At 35.6% G+C, this 11,562-nt stretch overlaps 1 long non-coding RNA gene across 1 annotated transcript; it reads left to right on the top strand.

Moving 5' to 3' along the window:
* The first annotated feature begins 4,324 nt into the window (after window positions 1-4,324).
* On the top strand, window positions 4,325-6,963 carry LOC129363999 (uncharacterized). Its single transcript, XR_008606386.1, has 4 exons — window positions 4,325-4,499; window positions 5,465-5,548; window positions 6,122-6,212; window positions 6,376-6,963. It is a non-coding gene; the product is annotated as an uncharacterized LOC129363999 (long non-coding RNA).
* The last annotated feature ends 4,599 nt before the right edge of the window (window positions 6,964-11,562 follow it).

Below are 11,562 nucleotides of genomic sequence, written 5' to 3'. Positions count from 1 at the left end.
CAGAGGTGAGTGGGTTGCTTGTTAAGGCCTTGTTAGTGGGCACTGTGTATGACACATTTCTACTGCACTGTACTATAATGTTTCAGACAAGGAGAGGGAAAGAGCGAGAGAGAGAAAGACAAAGAAATCATTGAACATCTTACCTGGTGAAATAATTATCCACCTGACATTTGGCTTACGCAACCAAAGACTGTTAGCGTAAAAAGCTGAAGAAAATCCATTGTAAAAAGCTACATTGATAGAACATTTCTAACAAATGTACTTCAGAAAGGTATTTTACAAAGTAATTAATGATAGTGATTATTGGTTTGATTTGACGACACTAAAATGTTCACCTGGCAAAAAACATTTGGGATTTAAATATATCCGCACAAATAGTCCATTTTTCTCCCTGCAGTCTGTAGTTAAAAAAAAAGAAACAAAATCCCAGTGAAACAGCAACAAAATACTTAAACTAAATATATGCACTCCTACTCCAAGTTTCAAGACTGGGGTAAAATGACACGTATTTGGGTGTTCTGCTGAATTATAACCAAGTCTTGGCCCACAGGAACTTTTAAGAGATTTAAAACTACTTACAGCGTCCAGCCTTTGCCATCAGAAATCCTGCTTGTAGATCCCAACGATCCTGCCATGCCCAAAGCCAGAAAGCCTTTTTGCCTAGTTATAGTGGTGTGAACGCTTTTCACAAAACGCATGAAGGAAATATTTGTGTGAAGATTTAGACTTCTTAAGGCTATGATTTAAGTTTGCATGTTATTCTGATACTTTGACTACTTAATACTTTGCGCCTATTTCTTCTTCAGAAATATTTTTGCCCGACTATGACCCAGAAGAAAACAGGAACACAAGAGTCTCATGATTTTGATCAGGAATCTATTGAAATCACATCAGAGAATTTTTTGTTGTTTTGGAAAAGCAAAAAGAAAATCATCTCTTTGATATGCCTTATCTTATCCAGATATATATAGTTGTGGTAAAAATAAATGCATTATTTAATTTTTTTTTTCAGTAACGTTTTTGTTTGGCCTCATCATTCTCCCTGCAATGATGTTTAATTTAAATAAATTTTCCTGATGAAGAGAAAAAAAAGCCAATCATATTGATTGACGAAATACAGATTCTTGCAATGTACACCTGAAGGTACATTGAGGGTACATATGTATGTTCATTTATGTGAACATATATTTCATATAAATATGTTTTATATAATTATTTGAAACATTATGAACAAACTAGACATGATTAGATTACACTCATGTAATAATTTCTATTCAGGACTAAGCATTGAATAATATTTATAAGTGTTAATACTTTTTTTTTGTTAAATTGGATGAAACACGACCGACTGATATGTGTTTCATTAGCGCCCCTTGGTGGCAAAAAACGAAAATCACGTTTTAGAAAATAAAAATCTCAGTAGCAGCTCACGCAGCATTTTTGTAAAAAATAAATTAAATAAATAAATAAAAAAAACTGAAATAAAAACTGAACCCCCCCCCCCCCCCCCCCCCCCCAACAACCACAATTTAAGCATGTTCAGTTTAATGTATTTACTGAGAGAAGATTTAGAGGTGAGGAAATAAAGTTGATATAGAGCTATGGAATATACTTATATTTGGTCACTGAGGGAGGTAACAACAGGATCCTTTTCCCTTTTGAACAAGGAAACCTTGTGGCACATGGATAAATGAGCCTGTGTAATATAGTTAATGTTGTAAAGAATTTCACTTGTCATTTCTTCCAAGTTTGGGTTCAGGTGTAATGGGTGAAACAGCACCCCCTCCTGGTGATTGGCAACGTTAAATATAGTGAACACAGATAATCTCGTTGCCAGTTCATGAGAGAGGGGCGCGAGGTAGGTTCACTGAGAACATTGTAACGGTCCTGTAAAATGTTCTGTTAGTTTGTTGCGGACATAAAATCTCCCCCTAAGGTGCTGTACTGCCTGTGATGAACCTGGTTCCTGATTATTTTATAGTTTGTTTCATACAGATAAATTACATTTTGTTTCATCCTGTCTCCTGGTCTCGTATTCACATAACGCAGAGCTGATGAAAAGCCATCATAATTAAAAAAGTTACACACCAATCATAATTCTAGTCCAAACAAATTGGTTTTTGTAGTCTTAAACTGTAAAATGTCAATGAGAGGCTGAACAGTTTCACTTAGGTTCATAAAGTATGCACTAAAAACAGTGTTTATTTTATTTTATATAATAAATATGCCACATAGTTAACAGTTGCACAAACATAATGTGGATCATATTTATAGCAGCCTTTTTATAGTGTAAATGACTGATAAATCCTTTCAACACTTTTTCTTTACATATGCTTTTAGGTTTTAAAGTATGTTGGAAATATTTATTTGTATCAGCATGTTTTCTCTGACTAGGAAGGACAGTCATGTAAATCAAGACGGATCAGATAATTTCCTCCAAACCATTTCTTCTTTTGCATTGATTTATAAACTTTTGAGTGATGCCTGTCTCATTTCATACCGTGGACAAACTTTCTGGTTGAATGAAAAAAAAAGATAAATCTAAACCTATTCAGAGTATAAATAAATATTAGCTGAATCGTATATACTGTAAGATTTAATGGAAAAACAACAACAACAACAAAAATACTTTCACTATATTGTGTGACAGTATGATATGGTATGAGACCGATAGACCTTTTTCACGCTACCGGTGTTATGCCGAGAAATGCATGCCTGCCGAGAATTGCATCCCCTGTCGCGGGAGCGCGCATCGCTCTAAACTCTCGCATATTGATGAGTAAACGGGCTGAAATCCGACCGAAGAGGAAACTTTTAAAGATATTAGTAACATTATCACGTTTATTAATAATGTAAGCGCTAAAATTGTGGGTTTTATTTCGCAAATTAATTGAAATAAACACTGATTTTTTCACGTTTATTGAGCCATATTTGTCGAACGTTCTTCAGTGTCTGATGAACAATTCTCCGCAGCTGCTTTGAAATTCCAAGATTTTTCTTTTAACACCATAATAGCTTAAAACTTTACAAAACCGAGGCCCAATCCCAATTACGTAGAACATTTTTATATCACGCTTAGCTGTCTAGTGTATTAATGTAGGGGAGTGCATTTAATTTCTGAGCCTGCTAATATTTGCATTCCCTGTCTATTGTCCTGTTCATATGAAACTTATAGTGGTAACTCAGGGAACAAGTGTCATTATGTAGAAAAAATGTAATTTCCAAGTTAGCAGGGGATGCAATTTTTGCAATATGGATTTCTAGCTTGCCAAAATTTGCATCCCCCTGTTTTCATCAAATATGATCCAATTGAGGTGAAACTCCTACCAGCAGTTCTTACAACTACTCTGGTCATGTAGGACAAGTTATTTCACTCTTAACTCTTTATTTCTCAGAGTTACACTGTAAAAAAGGAACCTCAGGGGTTATCACATTAACAAAAGAATATCATGTACTGTTAACTAAATAATTGCATGTTTGAGCCAAAAACATGATACAATCATGTTGCATAAACAAGATATTCCACAACTTCAACGTTTATAAAATTGAATCATGTTGAGCGAACATGATTCATTATAGTCAGACCGATCCTATGCTGAAGACCACGAGTGAGATCACGCGATATCACGCAAGTTCACGCAAGATTACGGGAAATCACGGGATATCACGCGAGAATACGCAAGACAATCGGTTTTTCTCGCAAATGGAATAAAATGTATTCAAGGTGGGATAACGTGATTCAATTACGTCAGCTAGATCTTCCGCCAAAAAAAAAGAACGTCGGGGCGTATTACATTAACAAAAAAATATCATGTACCTTTCACACAATAATGTTGGGTTTGAAGCGAAAACGTGATAAAATCATGTTGGATAAACAAGATATTTCACGATTCACATTTATAAAATTGAATCATGTTGAGCGAACATGATTCATTATAGTTAGACTGATATTGTGCTGAGGACAACGAGTGAGATCACGGGATATCACGCGAGAACACGCGAGACAATCGGTTTTTTCTCTCAACTGAACTAACGTGATTGAATGACGTTATCTCAACTTGAATACATCTAATTCCTCAAGCTCCCAGGCCTCTACCAGAGGCCTGGGAGCTTGAGGGTCCTGCGCAGTATCTTGGCTGTGCCAAGATATATATATATATATATATATATATATATATATATATATATATATATATATATATATTTTTTTTTTTTTTTTTTTTTAAATATATATATATATATATATATATATATATATATATATGTTTTTTTATTTTATTTTATTCAATATCAATATTTGTCAAAGTTAATCTAATAAAAAAAAACACAGTGACGTCAGTTCCAAAGCGCTATTGTGTCAGACTCATCTCCCGCTGAAGAGGATCCAGCGACATCAAGAGATTACGGAAAATCACGCGAGATAACTGGCTCGCACCTTGTTGGGTTTTTTCAAGGGCAGAGGGGAGATTCCTGGCGTGCATCTACTTAATTTGAAGAAGGTAAGAGTCAAACTATTTTCATCTAAATCCATATAAAAATATGTAACTTAAAATTTCTCTACCATTTGCACCATTTTCTACTTGTTCCATACTTGTGTCACATTATTTCATGTTCTGTAGATTAAGTCGGTTAGGTTAAGGCAGATAGCTTTTTGTTTACATTTATCGCCGCACCATGTTAGGTACATTCTGTGCGAAAAAACTCTGCAGAGCCATATGTAGTGTAAGGGTCACAAAGCTGCTGCCAGAGACACAAATGGACCCGGAAATGTCACAGTTTTGCTCCTCCTGAGCTCCCTGGAGGTTTAGTGGATTTTTAACACACTGATCTAACATCAGTCTATTTCTAACTATTTTAATTCTATTTCAGTAATGTTACTATGGAGGTAAATGTAGATACACACACACACACTTTGGTACCTTTCTATCATCATCGAGATTCTTAATTAATTATGGTAATAAAAAGTCCTACATTTCAGTCGGTGAAACCTGCAGAAAGCATTGCTTTCTGAGCTTTGTTAAATGTTCCTAAAATACCTGTTAGTTATGGATTTCTTGTATATTTTGTCAGGCTAAAACTCTCAATGGATTATCCATTATTACAGACTTGAGCTTTCTATTTTTTTTCTTTAAAATACATATTCCTCTGCTGTAAAGATGTTGGGGTTTTTTGGACTCTTCTTTGTTGTCCCCAAATAATTGTAGCTCAGAAACAATATTGAAGTTCATTGGTTTAATTTGAAATGTTGATGTTTTTTGTGTTGATTGTTTGTGCTCATTTTGACCTTTGTTACTATTGCTTTCTACCATGTTCAATTCACCATTGTTCTGCACATATGTGCTTGCATACAAGTGTCCAGTGGTTATATTCATGAGGCATTCAAGGGACTTGTACTAAAAGATACAACTCAGTTCAGTATGAATTGCATATTTTAATGGCTGAAAATATATCTGATCTCTTTCAGAACATCACCTGTCTGTAATCCACCTGCGTAAGTACTGGTCAAGGGGCTCATCGGCTATCAAGTTATAGATTTCAGTGGCTAATAGTAAGTTTTGCCAGATCTAAAGTGACTGAATGTAGTGTTAGAGAGCTTATAGAGCTAGAGTTCAGCTAAACATTTATTTGGCCAGTCTGTTTTATTTGTCTTTATTTGCGTGGGGATGTGGAAATGTAAGGAGTGTAGTCTCTCTCTGTCTCGTAGATATGACCTGTTAAAACATTTACACTTAAACACCGGCATATGAGACGTTATCCATGCCCACACATAGACTGTCCATGTACTTGTAAGACATGGAATGCTTTGCATATTCATTTAAGTAGAAGGATATAGACTGTGTTGACCATTCTGTACTTTTCACATATTTCTTTGGTGATATATTCATGTCTTTATTTAAACCTCTAACAGCTTCAGTTAGATGTTTAAATGAGATGTTAAACTCCATTTTAGTCATGGCATAATGAAGGGATACTAACAATTTTAAATATCTTTCAAATAGACTGCAAGCCACTGATCACTTTTGTTGTCACTTCCTTTGAATGTAGCTATGTTTTCAAGTGTGTGAACCTATACTGCTGGAGTTTTGAGATTGTTCTCATTGTTTTTGATCTGCATATTTAGGAAGACACTGCTGAGGTCAGACGAGAGTGCATCCTCAAATGTCTGTGTGTACCTAAATGAAGATCCAGAGAAGCTGGTGAGGGAGTACATGGTATGTTAAATTCTCTTTGTGTTTACAATAGAACTCCTAAGAGTTGTTAAAATACTTTCACCAACTAAGGTCCATGAGTGACTCAATCAATGTCAGTCTTAATTTATTTATTTAATTACATGTGAATTGTCTCTCCCCCAATACCCTTCCCTAACTCCCTTAGGACGTTGATGAATGCGCAGAAATGGCCAAAGCCGAGGCTGTCCTCGGAATCGTCATTTGAGCAGAGGGTGCAGAGGCTGCCGATGCACATCTGGATGTTGGGATTGTCCTGGAGGAGGTGGAAGTTATGAACAGCTTGGGCAGTGTATCTTCTGCAATAGTGATGCTGCTGGGACTAATCTATGCACTAAACTTGAGCTACCCTCAAGTTTAGTGCGATCAGCACTCAACTTGCTCAGTAACTCAAGCATACCTTTGAAGTAATACAGAAAATAATAATGAAATTGGATGGAAAGAACTTATCAAAGAAAGCACAAGTTCTCAATATGAAACTCGCTGCTAAGTTGAGCAAAGTTTCACATGGAAAATGAGTGTTTAAAGTCTGCAGTAGAAAAGATTTATATTGTTACAGTTCTCTAAGTTGAGCAACTATACTGACATGTTTTATGTTGTAAAGAATTGGCTGGGAAATGAAACTGTAACCTTTTTGTAGTTGTTTTTTTATTTCAATGTCCAACTCAGCTGTGTTTTGTGCTGTGTAAAAAAACGATGTATAACAATTCTGAAAATACAATTGTGTTGTACCTTTTCTAATTGTTGAGTGTTCTTCCTACACTTTCACCTAGTGCTATCTTAAAATGCTTGATTAACGCTTGAAAATATGTCTTTGAATTAACGTCATAAATAATGGAAAGGATTACAAACGATTAACTAGCTGTCTTTTAGCATGAAGCATATTTGTTGAGCTAACTTGCTTTTAGTGAGTTGGACCTACTGAATCAGGTAGTGTGAAGGTACCACTGTAAAATAAGGTGGTTTCAACTAGATTTACATTCATCTTAATGAAGTTACATCAATGATTTGGTCCTAAACATTGCAGATTAGTTGGGCGGGCTGTATTGCACTACACTGGGTCATGCTATAGTAACTGAGTTAAAGGAACCTTTAAAACATATGTTGAGCCAACACATTTCATTTGAATTTGAATAACCTTAATGAATGGAGTTGAGCCAACTCATTTGATTTACAATCATCCATTGCCTTACCATAATTCTGGTTAAGCCAACATATTTGGTTTAAATTAGAACAACCTTAATGAATTATGTTTTGCCAACTCATTTTATTTATATAAGAATAACCACAATATATTACGTTGAGCCAACATGTTTGATTTAGAATCACCCATTGAATCACCATTGTAACAAGTGAGCCAACACATTTGCTTTACATTGGAATAATCTTAATAAATTAGGTTGACTAACACATTTGCTTTAAATAGGAGTAACACAAGTACATGGTGCTGAAATAAAGCAAAGTAATCAGGTGGAAATCCTTTCCATAATTTTTTATGTTCATCCAATGACTTATTTTTTTCAGTGTAGCAGGGGATGCAATTTTTGGCAATATGGATTTTCAGCTTGCCAAAAATTGCATCCCCTCTTTTCATCAAATATTTTCAGAATGATATTAAACTAATACCAGTAGTTCAAAGAACTACTCTGGTCATGTAGAAAAACATATTTCACTCTTAACTCATTATTTTTCAGAGTTAGCAGGGGATGCAATTTTTGGCAATATGAATTTTCAGGTTGCCAAAATTGCATCCCCCCTGTTTTCATCAAATATGATCCAATTGAGATGAAACTCATACCAGCAGTTCTTAGAGCTACTCTGGTGATGTAGAAAAAGTTATTTCACTCTCAACTCTGTGTTTCTCCAAGTTAGCAGGGGGATGCATTTTCCGGCAATGTGGAATTTTCAGGTTGCCAAAAATTGCATCCCCTCTACTTTCATCAAATATGATCCAATTGAGATGAAACTCATACCAGCAGTTCTTAGAGCTACTCTGGTGATGTAGAAAAAGTTATTTCACTCAACTCTGTGTTTCTCCAAGTTAGCAGGGGGATGCATTTTCCGGCAATATGGATTTTGCTCCTGCCAAAATTTGCATGTCCTCTCTATTTTTCTCAAATGTTATGCTAATAACATGGAACTCATAGCAGAAGCTCATACAACTATTCTTCTTATGCAGAAGATGTTATTCCACTCTTAATTTTTATTGTACACGTTAGCAGGGGGATGCGTTTTATGGCACAGCCTATTATCAACCTGCCAAAATATGCTTTCCCTCTCCTTTTTCCTCAAATGTTATCCTATTGATATGAAACTCATACCAGCAATTGAGGGAACAAATGTGATTATATAGAAAAAGCTATTTCACTCATAACTGTTTGTTTTTAAGCTTGGGGGGATGCATTTTTTGGCATAGCAAATTATGAGCTGCCGATATTTGCATGCCCTTTTTTCAGCTCAAAAGTGTCATACAGATTTGAAAGTCACTCTAGTAGCTCAGAGCATACGTGTCATTGTCTAGAACATTTCATATAACACATTACTATCCTAATTCTCCAAATTGCAGGACATGCATTTTCTGACAATTCATTTTGAGCACATTCTCAGATGCATTCAATAATATTTGATGACAATAGCGGGGATGCAGATTTTGGCAACCTGAAATTCCACATTGCCGGAAAATGCATCCCCCTGTTAACTTGGAGAAACACAGAGTTGAGAGTGAAATAACTTTTCTACATCACCAGAGTAGCTCTAAGAACTGCTGGTATGAGTTTCATCTCAATTGGATCATATTTGATGAAAGTAGAGGGGATGCAATTTTTGGCAACCTGAAAATTCCACATTGCCAAAAAATGCATCCCCCTGTTAACTTGGAGAAAACACAGAGTTGAGAGTGAAATAACTTGTCCTACATGACCAGAGTAGTTGTAAGAACTGCTGGTATGAGTTTCACCTCAATTGGATCATATTTGATGAAAACAGGGGGGATGCAAATTTTGGCAAGCTAGAAATCCATATTGCCAAAATTGCATCCCCTGCTAACTTGGAAATTACATTTTTTCTACATAATGACACTTGTTCCCTGAGTTACCACTATAAGTTTCATATGAACAGGACAATAGACAGGGAATGCAAATATTAGCAGGCTCAGAAATTAAAATGCATCTCCCCTACATTAATACACTAGACAGCTAAGCGTGATATAAAATGTTCTACGTAATTGGGATTGGGCCTCGGTTTTGTAAAGTTTAAGCTATTATGGTGTTAAAAGAAAAATCTTGGAATTTCAAAGCAGCTGCGGAGAACTTGTTCATCAGACACTGAAGAACGTTCGACAAATATGGCTCAATAAACGTGAAAAAAATCAGTGTTATTTCAATTAATTTGCGAAATAAAACCCACAATTTTAGCGCTTACATGATAATAAACGTTATAATGTTACAATATTTTTAAAAGTTTCCTCTTCGGTCGGATTTCAGCCCGTTTACTCATCAATATGCGAGAGTTTAGAGCGATGCGCGCTCCCGCGACAGGGGATGCAATTGAAAGCGGATGTTGGGTTGGACAACTTCCGGTGGCTATAGCGTTAGCATTAAAAGGTTAGGAAAATGGCTCAGTCTCGGCGCAGTTGTTTTTGTTCAGACCCTGGTTGTTCATGTGGGGCAAGAAAACAGCTTTATCTGTCATATCATGCGTTCTCGACGGACCGGACCAACGGAGGCAGTGGATCCAGGCGATCCGAAGAGATGTAGCCGCTACTTCACACCGGAGGATTTGTTAGCGGATCCACCACCAGCCGTCTTAAAAGTGGAGCTGTTCCTTCCCTGTTGTCTGGAATAACTTCACTGCACCGGCAATGAGAGACTCTGCTTTCGAGAGGACTAAGAAACGGCAGTTTGTCCTCTCAGAAAGCTAGCCAGGCTGAAGATGCTACTGCGGACCATGACTACACGGCACATCCACCCGCAGGTAAAAGATAAAAGATATTCCATGTAAGAGAATTTCAGTAAAATATAACTGTTGCTATAATAATAATAATAATAATATGATCACATAATAATGAAATTATGAGATTATGTGGCTCTTAGAGATTAAGTCAATGGTTGTATATTGACTGCTCCGACTCACAACATGTATTGATCTTCACAGAAGTAATGTTTCAAATATATAATTAAAACTTATTGCTAACCGTATGTTTTGATAATTTATTTTGTGGTTTTACAGTTGCACTTGTTGGAAAATAAAGAGCAAATGTTCCCAAATCGGCAAGATTTGTTCCACATGACGAGAGGAATAAACACAGTCAAAGACTTACTGGTAAATTCATGTGTTCCCATCTTATGGAGGGAAATATATTACCTCAAGCAGCTAGAACACTGTTCCTACCCACCTCTAAACTTCAGTAAATAAAGACAAAATGTTTTCCAGTTCTCAAGGACAGTTGTGTGGAACGACTGATCAACGTAAATTTAAAGCTGATTGGCCAATTCCTGTCCCATGATTTCTAAAAGCAATTTTTTCTCCTTTGAAAAGAGAGGAACAATGTTCTCATACATCAAAAAATAAAGAAATATTTTATGGTATGTGATATAAATGCTAGAACTTATTATTTGTGGCCTTAAAATGATATTAACTATCAAAAATGAGCAATTAGAAATATCTTTTATCTAGTAATTCTCGTACTTCAGTAATTTTTTTATGTCCTGCTATCTTGCTTACATCCTTTTATGTCAGCAATAAAAAAAAAATACAAATACAATTTGTTGGAAGACAGTGTTTAGTGGCTGACTGATAAATAATGACGGTAAAGAAAACATGACAAGAAACTACAGGCAGACTGTGATTCTGAAACATCATTAAAAAAACAAAAACATCATCATTCAGTTTACCGATTGACCCATATAGAAAGAAAGATACAAGGCTAGCTCAAGCAGTTTTGGAAAATAAAGTTTTTGTTGGATGTTTTACAAACTGATTTATTATTATTGAAACCATAAATATGACTATATCATCTGAAATCTCATTAGTTTGAAAAAAAAAAAAACATAGTCCAGTGAGTTTATTTTCTGTTGTGAATTGACGCTATATAAATAAACTAAACTAAACTGAATCAAAACACTCTAAATTTGAGCTTGCGCTTCATTTGGACGACAAGCCTGACAATTTGTGACACTCTGGTCACAAAATGAGAGGAGAGTTTAAACCCAAAAGCCACACTGAGGAGGTTATTTACTTCACAAAAATGTCAGGATAGATGTTAGAGCTTTGCTGTGAACTTGAACACACTCTGCAGTCCTGCCCTTCAGAAGAACATCTTTTCCATTATTCTATC

The sequence above is a fragment of the Poeciliopsis prolifica genome, unplaced genomic scaffold (genome assembly GCF_027474105.1).
Source record: "Poeciliopsis prolifica strain line A6 unplaced genomic scaffold, Auburn_PproV2 SCAFFOLD011, whole genome shotgun sequence".
NCBI lineage: Eukaryota > Metazoa > Chordata > Actinopteri > Cyprinodontiformes > Poeciliidae > Poeciliopsis > Poeciliopsis prolifica.
The sequence above is the reverse complement of the archived record's forward strand: the minus strand, read 5'-3'. Positions and strand labels throughout refer to the sequence as shown.